Consider the following 9,217-nt stretch of genomic DNA (forward strand, 5'->3'; position numbering starts at 1 on the left):
TAGGAAGGGAGAACCTCAGGTTCAGGTCCTGAATGTGGCTCCCCAGGCCCCTCTGTCTGGTCTTAGGGACTCTTCCCCAGGCCACACACACTCCCCAGGTCACACCCCTCACTGGTCCTGCTTCACAACTTCCTTGAATGTATTTGCCTGGTGAGAATGTGTCCTTCAACTCTGATACTCTGCTAATTCCTCTTGTTTACCAGGATGGATGGAGACAAGAGGGGTGTGTGAGTGTGTGTAGAAACTACTCTTGTGCACAAAGGTAACATTTATATTCACTGCTTGGCCACCTTTTATCTCTAGTTCTGCTTACCACTGTGGCCCCTGGAAAGTTGCCCAGGTAAAGAAGCCCTCAGGCTGAAAAAGTTTCCCCACCCTTGCTGTATAAACTGGGAGAAGGGTGCAGCATGGGTGAGAAGAACTCTATTCCCTTGACCATGTTTTCCCACCCAAACCACTCTGTAGAAGCTGTTGTTCTCTGACAACAGGGCTTACTTCCTTTCTGGAAGCTCGCAGGAAATGGCTTTTGAAAATTGGGTTTAAGGGGGAAGGGTAGGCAAGGAGGGGTTCAGCTTCCCCCCCCCACTCTACCAGTCCATGATATATTTTAAATTAGCACCCCACACCTTCATGTTTTAAGAATTTGACAGCAGACCCAATTCTGCCCAGGGTTCTTGAGTATATATGCTGAATCCAACATATATCTAACATATATATAACTGGACATCCATGATAGATGAATATTTTATTTAGTAAGATGGGTGTTCCAAAGCATACTGATTGTTCAGACCACAAGCAAGGATATTTTGCAGGATACACTGATATTAGTAATTTAATGGCCAGGTACATTTAGAATGTAGCTGCCACTAACTGGACATTTGTCAGCTCTTTCCACAAAGTGTGTGAGAGACACAATGGCTTCCTTTTGTCTTTAAACAGGAAATAGTTGTGGTAATGGCACAGTAAATATTCGCAGATGTCAGGTTTATACTGTCAATAAAGCCATACCAAAGACACCAAAGAAATTGTCATCTTTTACTGGTCTATTTTGTGGCTAATGAAGAAAAGCCGGAAGTCAACCATGCCAGGGACCTTAATTTTTGCCTGTCTCAAAAAAGTAAAGGTAAAGGTGTCCCCGCACTTGTTGTGTGAGTCGTTCCGACTCTTAGGGTGACGTCTTGCGACATTTACTAGGCAGACCGTATATATGGGGTGGGATTGCCAGTTCCTTCCCTGGCCTTTCTTTACCCCCCAGCATATGCCGGGTACTCATTTTACCGACCACGGATGGATGGAAGGCTGAGTGGACCTCGACCCCTTTTACTGGAGATTCGACTTCCTCCTTCTGTTGGAATCGAACTCCGGCCATGAGTAGAGCTTTGGCTGCGTTACCGCCGCTTACCACTCTGCGCCACATATCAAAACGAGAAGAAATACTTTGCATACAAAATGTTCAATTCCTGGCCGCGCTACTTAAAAGAATCTCAGATAAATAGAGCTAGAGACTGTGTAGAACCACTGCTGCTCTTGATAGACAATATTGGTAGGCTAGATGGCCCAGTGGCTGACTCAGTATGACCGCTTCACATGTTCATATAAGGTACAGAGAGGAAATTAATAGCTTTTCTGCAGTGGACTGTTTACTTTTAGTAGGGCTATAATATTGAATTGGTTTGATTGACAGGTTGATCAACTAATGCTAGTTGATGAAAAATGGAAATGGACTGCCTTCAAGTTGTTTCCGACTTCCGGCAACCTTATGAATAGGGTTTTCATGGTAAGCGGTATTCAAAGGTAGTTTACCATTGCCTTCCTCTGAGGCTGAGAGGCAGTGACTGGCCCAAGGTTACCCAGTGAGCTTCATGGTTGCATGGGGATAGTGGGAGCTAATTTAATCAGTAAGAGCACATTTTAATCAGTTTGGTGTAATGGTTAGAGCAGCCTTTCCCAACCAGTGTGCCTCCAGATGTTGTTGGACCACAACTCCCATCGGCCTCAGCCAGCATTGCCAATGGTCAGGAAAGATGGGAATTGTGGTCCAACAACATCTGGAAGCACACTGGTTGGAAAAGGCTGGGTTAGAGTGTTGGACTAGGACCTGGGAGACCAGGGTTCAAGTTCCCACTCAGCCATGAAGGTCACTGAGGTTGTTATTAGGATGAAATGGCGGAGAACCATGTATGCCACCTTGAGTTCCTTGGAGGAAAGGTGGGCTATAAATGTTATAAATAAATAAATAAAATATCTGATATGGATGTGGGCACATTTAATTATTTTGTGATATTTCTGAATATATCCACTGTTTACTGAAAGGACCATGCAGAGTTCTTGCGAACGTGATTAGGAAATTTAAAGACACATGTATTTTCCACCTCTGTTTCCGTTCTAATACCTTGTTTGTTCCAAGATTTTTTATTTGAGATAAAATAATTTCTCCACACTATTTCCATATGCATGATAGGCATCCATAATAGAAGCAAGACAGGGTTTTTTAAGTTATTTTGTGTTGAAAAGCTTGTATACTCTTACGATAACAGGAACATGATGCTGCTTTGCTTGTTCTGTACTGATGATTCCTGGGGACCAATATAACAGCACCCACAACATGTACCATTTTTAAAACAAAACAAAATTCTGGATCTCAGCCAAATAAAGAAGACACTTCAGTCAGAATACAGTTGGTTCTGTGCACCCAAGAGGACTTTTGTTTGAAGACCTGTTTCTCGAACAGCAGGGTTATCTGAGCAAGGGAGGCTCAGATCAGAAGGAACAGAGCGCAGGCCCTTGGAGCAAGGAGCTGATGCCTGGCAGATCTGGAGATGGAGGCTGATGGGATGGGGCAACGCCTGATGTGGGAAAAGGATAGCATTTATTCAATCAACAAACACGGGAAAGAATGTTTTTCAGTGTCTGTGCCTAGGCTTTGAAGCTCCCTAGCTAGAGAGGCTCACCTTACACCACCACCACCATCCCCTGCTGACCTGCTGCCACCTGGGGAAGACCTTGTGGCCTGCTGAGCTGAGATTATTTGACTGATTCCCTGTAGCAGCTTTTATTTATCGATTCCCTATGTTGTTGCTTCTTTGCTTGATATTGGTCTATCACTAATAGGCAAAAAACCTTGCGGTTTAAGAATGTACCTATAGCCCACAGCTATTTCTATCAAACTTTAAAAACAAGGAAATTGGGCAGCTATAGTGAATGCACCAGGGGAGCAGGAGACCTGAACTCCACTCTGAGATATTGTACTGCCCTACAATTTGGTCAAAATGCAAACACCGTTTGGGTTGGTCTTTCACAGTCCAATCCACTTCCTGTGTAGCTTGAAAGAATTGGGTAACATGTGCCTCTGAGCATATGGTGAGTGGTGGCAAAACCTGCAATCAGCCCAAATAACAGAAACAAGATGTGTGCTGTGCTGATCTTGTTTTAGCAGGGAGGAAGCAACATTATTAAGACAGTTGATATAGATCAGATGGTCACTTTGAATATGTTTGATTTCCTTTGCAATTTTAGTGAAGTTTCCTATAGGAAATCATTTTCTTTTGTTTCTATTTCTGTGAATGTGTGAAGTACAGCAACATTTTGCAAACTTTACACTAAAAAAACTCCAAACATAATTGTGGAATAAGGGCACTGACTTCTGCAGAATAGTCTCCAGTGGACCTCAGGAGTGTCTCAATTTGCACAAGATAAAACAGTGGGAGGTGAAATATATTCTAGCCAAATTCTAGGTGTGCTCTATGTTTTTAATTGACCATGCCCACCTTGCCTTAAATGAAATGGTTTAAACATAGCAGGCTGAAAACATCATCCTCTTTTTTCCAACAGCTAGAGTCATTGCTGAAGCAGCAACATATTGGAATCAGCCTGATTTTACATCAAACTGCAGGTCCAAATTCCACTGTTACTGCACCCAAAATAGAAATAGGACATAACCTCCAATTTGAAACACAAAAGGCTGTGTTCACCATCATATGACACTGACCAATAAAAAGGCTTTGAAATTAATAAAAATAAATTTGACACAGATTTCTGGAATGGACAGTGAGGGAAATAAAATTTTCTAGTTCACATTCTCTGTAGAAACATTAATAACACAGAAAAGAAGCAAAGTAAGAAGAACACCAAGCATCCAAAAATATAATTCTCTATCTTTCGAGATGGCAGGTGTTGCCACCACTCACCATATGCTCAGAGGCACATGTTACCAAATTCTTCCAAGCTACACAGGAAGTGGATTGGACTATGAAAGACCAACCCAAATGGTGTTTGCATTTTGACCAATTTGTAGGGCAGTACAATATCTCAGAGAGGAGTTCAGGTCTCCTGCTCCCCTGGTGCATTCACTACAGCTGCCCAATTTCCCTTCTTTTTAAAGTTTGATAGAAATAGCTGTGGGCTATAGGTACATTCTTAAACCGCAAGGTTTTTTGCCTATTAGTGAATTTCCCTGCTTTTTAATCCTGGAGGTAAGAAATGGGATCCTGTCCTGTGCAAGTTTGCTGAGAATGGATTGATCATTTGCATGTTTATTGAGTTCAATGGGATTTGCTCCCCTGCAATCATGCTTAGGATAGGTGAAACGGACCACAGAGGATGGGGAGGGAAGGAGGAGGGAGGGGACGAAACACAGAGGAGAGGAGGGGGATGGGAGCAGGAAGGAGGGGGAGGGGTGGAGGACAGGTTTGATCATTTGGATGTTTACTGAATTCAGTGTGATTTACTCCTGTGCAATCGTGCTTAGGATAGGTAAAACTGATCGGGGGGAGGGGGGGTAAGCTGGAGTGGGCAGGGGAAGAGAAAGAAGGAGGAGGGGATGGGAGGAGGAAGGGAGAGGAGAGGAGAAGGAGAAGAAAAGCAGGTCTGATTATTTGCATGCTTATTGAGTTCAATGGGATTTACTCCTATGCAACCATGGTTAGGATAAGAAAAACTGACCATGGGGAAAAAGGGGGGGAAGGAGTATATTGGAGGGGAGCAAAGGAAGGGGGAGAGGAGGGCAAGTTTGATCATTTGCATGCTTATAGAGTTCAATGGTATTTACTTCCATGCAATCATGCTTAAGATAGGTAAAACTGACCACGGGGAGGAGGAAGGGAAGCGTGAGGAGGGGATTGGAATGGGATGGGAATGGGGAGGGAGGGGCAAAGGGGCAAGAAGGAGAGGATAGGAGGGAGGAGAAGGGAGGTTGGGTTTGATCATTTGCATACTTCTTGAGTTCAGTGGGATTTATTTCTATGCAATCATATTTGAAAATGGAAATGGACTGCCTTCAAGTCGATCAGACTTATGGTGACCCTTTGAATAGGGTTTTCATGGTAAATGGTATTCAGAGGTGGTTTTACCATTGCCTTCTTCTGACGCTGAGAGGCAGTGACTGGCCCAAGGTTACCCAGTCAGGTTCATGGCTGTGTGGGGATTTGAACCACGGTCTCCCAGTTCATAGTTCAACACTGACCCAGGGGAGGGGCAGGGAGTGGAAGAGGAGGGGGAGGGGAGGATATTGGGTGGGTGGACACTGGGCAGAGGGGAACCCCCTTTCCTTTCCAAAGGGAAAACCTTGGGGAAACCTTGTGAATACCGTGGGACCTTGATAGGCTGGAGCACTGGGCTGAAAACAACAGAATGAAATTCAGCCAGGATAAATGCAAAGTTCTACACTTGGGAAAAAGAAATCAAATGCACAGTTATAAGATGGGGGATACTTGCAAGAAGGATCTTGGAATTGTCATTGATCACAAGTGGAATATGAGCCAATAGTATGATGTGGCTGCAAAAAACGCAAATGCAATTTTAGGCTGCATTAACAGAAGTATAGTTTCCAAATCGCGTGAAGTATTAGTTCCCCTCTATTCAGCACCGGTTACACCTCATCTTGAATACTGCATCCAGTTCTGGTCTCCTCACTTCAAGAAGGATGCAGACAAACTGGAACATTCATTACATTCATTACATGCCACAGGGGGGTTGGAGCAAGTTTAAAGCAGACTTTTTGGAATCTATTTGTGGCACTATCCTGAAGAGCAGGTGTTTAACAAGCAACAGTAAGAGTCACATGATGAAACACTGAACATTTAACAGACATAAATTTTATAATATTTATTGATAAATCACCTAGTATTTAAAGGAAAAGACTGAATTTAGAAGTTAAAGGCTGTAATTCTATGTTCACTTTCACTTCAGGAGTAAGCTGCAATAAACTCAGTGGAACTTACTTCTGGTGATGTGTGTGTGTGTGTTCCCACCCCCGCTGTCTCCCACAGCCTGCCCTTTCCATTGGCTCAATCACCCTGCCCCCACCTGTGCTCTCTCCCACTGCCTTCCCCACTCGCTGAATCTAGCTTGAGGAAAGGAAAGAGTCGAAAAATGGGGGGGGGAGCTTTGAAGGACTCTGCAATTTTTTAAAAGTCTATTCAGACGCTCTGCTCCACTTACCTGGGAGTAAGTCCCACTGAACTCAGTGTGATTTACTTCTGAGTAGACTTTATCCTCCTTCCCTTCAAAAACATGTGCAATCAATCTAGCTTTAAAATCTTTCACAATAATTGCACAAAAATCTAAAATGTAGCTGCTGCACCCAGATATATTGGGTTGCATCTGTGCTTGCATGTGTGTTCCTGACCCCATCCCTGGTTTAACCCTTCATGTGTTAGCCTAAACACAGCTAAATAAGTATCTGCATCTAACATGGGAAGGGCTAAAGGTGTGTATATTATATTCACAAGAAAGACAAATCATGTAAAGACCACAGTTCAGCTAGGAATGGGGGAGAAATTTGATTCAGTTCACATTTAAAAGGAAATGTACCTAATTTGCACTTTCCAAAACAATAAGCAAGCTAAAACACAGTATCCTCTGTTGCTGGTATGACTTATAGGTGTACCCCAATTACTTAAACCTGTTAACATGGGAATCCACAATTTTCCTTACTTGATTTATTTATTTTATTTATTTATTGTATTTATATACTGCCCCATAGCCGAAGCTTTGATGTTTTAAAAAGAAGCCTGTAGGTTTCATGAGAGTTTACTTTGGAAACCAGTACATTTCTCCAAACCAATCTTACCTTACACTGGAAATTTATTCTAGCTATAGAAGCACAGCACCGTTTAATGCTTATAATTACACAAGGCAGAATCAAGAAAAGCAGGTTAACGTGACCTTCTGGAGGATCCAGCTAGCAAGACTTAGATGGGCTATAGGTCTTCTTATTTGTTCACTCTGAAGCACATCAGACTAGAAAAAAAAATATTCTAAACTTTCCCACTCACCTCCATTCTGCTGCTGCTTTCTCCCTCCATCGGCCATTTTCTCTCTCTTGCTTCCTCACACAGAGCAAGCTCAGCAGAAGGCAGGTGTGAGTCACATGTCTCTTGCCCACCAATCACAGGAGCAGACTTCCCCTGCTTCCTCAAAGTAACTGGAAGGGGAAGGGGAAGGGGAGGAAGGGGAGGGGGAGTAAAACTGAAAGAAGTCTTTCTTCTGCACATGCAGTACGTTACAATCCACTCCAATGCATTTTTTAAATAAATTAATTAAAAATAAACCATGCCTTTTTTTTAATTTAAACCTACTTCAGATGAAGTACTGTGTATGGGGCAAGCTCAGGGATTTGATTAGGGATACCTTACAGTCATCTCTGAGTTGTAATCAACAACAGATTATGACAATTTCTCAAGAAAAAAGTCCAAACTGTTTCTATTTTTTTTCTCTCCCGTTTTTCACTTTAACCTGTGGATTTTCCGTGGGGGGGGGTGTATCACCAAGAAAACTTCTAGAGTTGTAGAGCAAGCGATTCTGAATCCAACAGTATAAGACTTGTGTTTGTTTTGAATTGGGACTATACAAAGCACCAGAAAGGGATGTGGGGGGGTATTTTCATTTAACATGGTAGAACGCGAAAAATCCCTGCTGACTATAGTAAAATCCCTGCTGACTATAGTATACAGCCACTCTCGGGGCTGTATAATACCTGGCTTTTAATTAGTTTTATTTTTGAATGATTGATTATAGGTTGCTGCCGTTTTTTTAAAAAAAGATTTTTATTGCAAGCAGAAGATGATGAGTTTCCATTTTCATTTGGAATCTTTTTTGAAGTTACAGCCTAAGAAAAGTGGGAGGTCTGTGAAATCTAGGCATAACAGAATAGTGATCTGTACATTACACTGTAACTGAAGAAAGTTTAAGAATTGCTTCTTCCAGTGTCCAGACTTTCGGAATAAGTTTTTTTGGGGTATGTCTAGGTTTGTTTTTTAATTATATATACTTGATGTGGATTTGGAGAGGTAAAACGTTTCCCTACAAGGCAGGATAATATAACCTAGCCAGGTTGATTGAACAAAAGGGAGCATTGGGAGCCTTGTTCACTATTTTTGAGAGACAGAATTATTCCCATACATTAATTTGGCATCTAAAAATAAATTATACTTACTGAATGACAATACATGCAGGTAATTTGGAGTGGAACTCCATGAATGATGAAACTCCAGAGGTGATTCTCAGCCTTCTTGAAATTTTCTTCAGGGTAGATACAGTACTTCAGATAGACACAGATGGACAGATTCTTCACATCTGGGAGTGACTTGGGGCAGCCTTTAAACTGCAATATGAGAAATGTCCTTCCTTAGTTGCCCCACAAGGGAAGTTCTGGGTTCACTGGCTAGCTCTGATGTAAAGGAAACTGGCAACAATATCTCTGTGTAAAACTAACAACCAACATCTTATTTTTGTTCACTGATAAAGAATTCCTGGCAGGAACTGCTGTCTGACCCCAGACTGTGGCATCCTTTAAGATGTTGCTTCCATTGGCTGAACTTTCTTTTCCAGATAAGGTATTGCCGTGTCTCTTAGGCTGTTTCTAATATTACTTTATGTTGATATTAGTCATCAAACCTGCATCTTAAACAGGGTTATGCCAGTGTTGGAAGCATATCAGTCTGTAGGCCAATTCCAGTCCTAAACCAGTGACAAAAAGAGGCCCAATGATGAATCAAAATACCATGTTATGGAGTCACAAAAACCAGACATGCAGTGTTTATAATGCCCATGTATAACTGTATTATAGCTGTGCAGATAGAGGGTTGTATCCAGCTAAACCTTACTCAGCATAGAAGACCCATTGATATTAATTAAGTTAAGTTAGCGATGTTTATTAACTTCAGAGGGTCTACTCTGAAAAGGGCTAGCATGGAATCCAATCTAGTGTCATTATATA

General features: G+C 42.1%; 1 long non-coding RNA gene across 1 annotated transcript; it reads right to left on the bottom strand.

Moving 5' to 3' along the window:
- Nucleotides 1–2,438: 2,438 nt before the first annotated feature.
- On the bottom strand, nt 2,439–8,563 carry LOC133388326 (uncharacterized). The gene is made up of 3 exons (XR_009763743.1): nt 8,435–8,563; nt 7,275–7,423; nt 2,439–2,846 (listed from the first exon to the last, which is right to left on the bottom strand). It is a non-coding gene; the product is annotated as an uncharacterized LOC133388326 (long non-coding RNA).
- Between the last annotated feature and the right edge of the window lie 654 nt (nt 8,564–9,217).

This window comes from Rhineura floridana, chromosome 7 (genome assembly GCF_030035675.1).
Source record: "Rhineura floridana isolate rRhiFlo1 chromosome 7, rRhiFlo1.hap2, whole genome shotgun sequence".
Taxonomy (NCBI): Eukaryota; Metazoa; Chordata; class Lepidosauria; order Squamata; family Rhineuridae; genus Rhineura; species Rhineura floridana.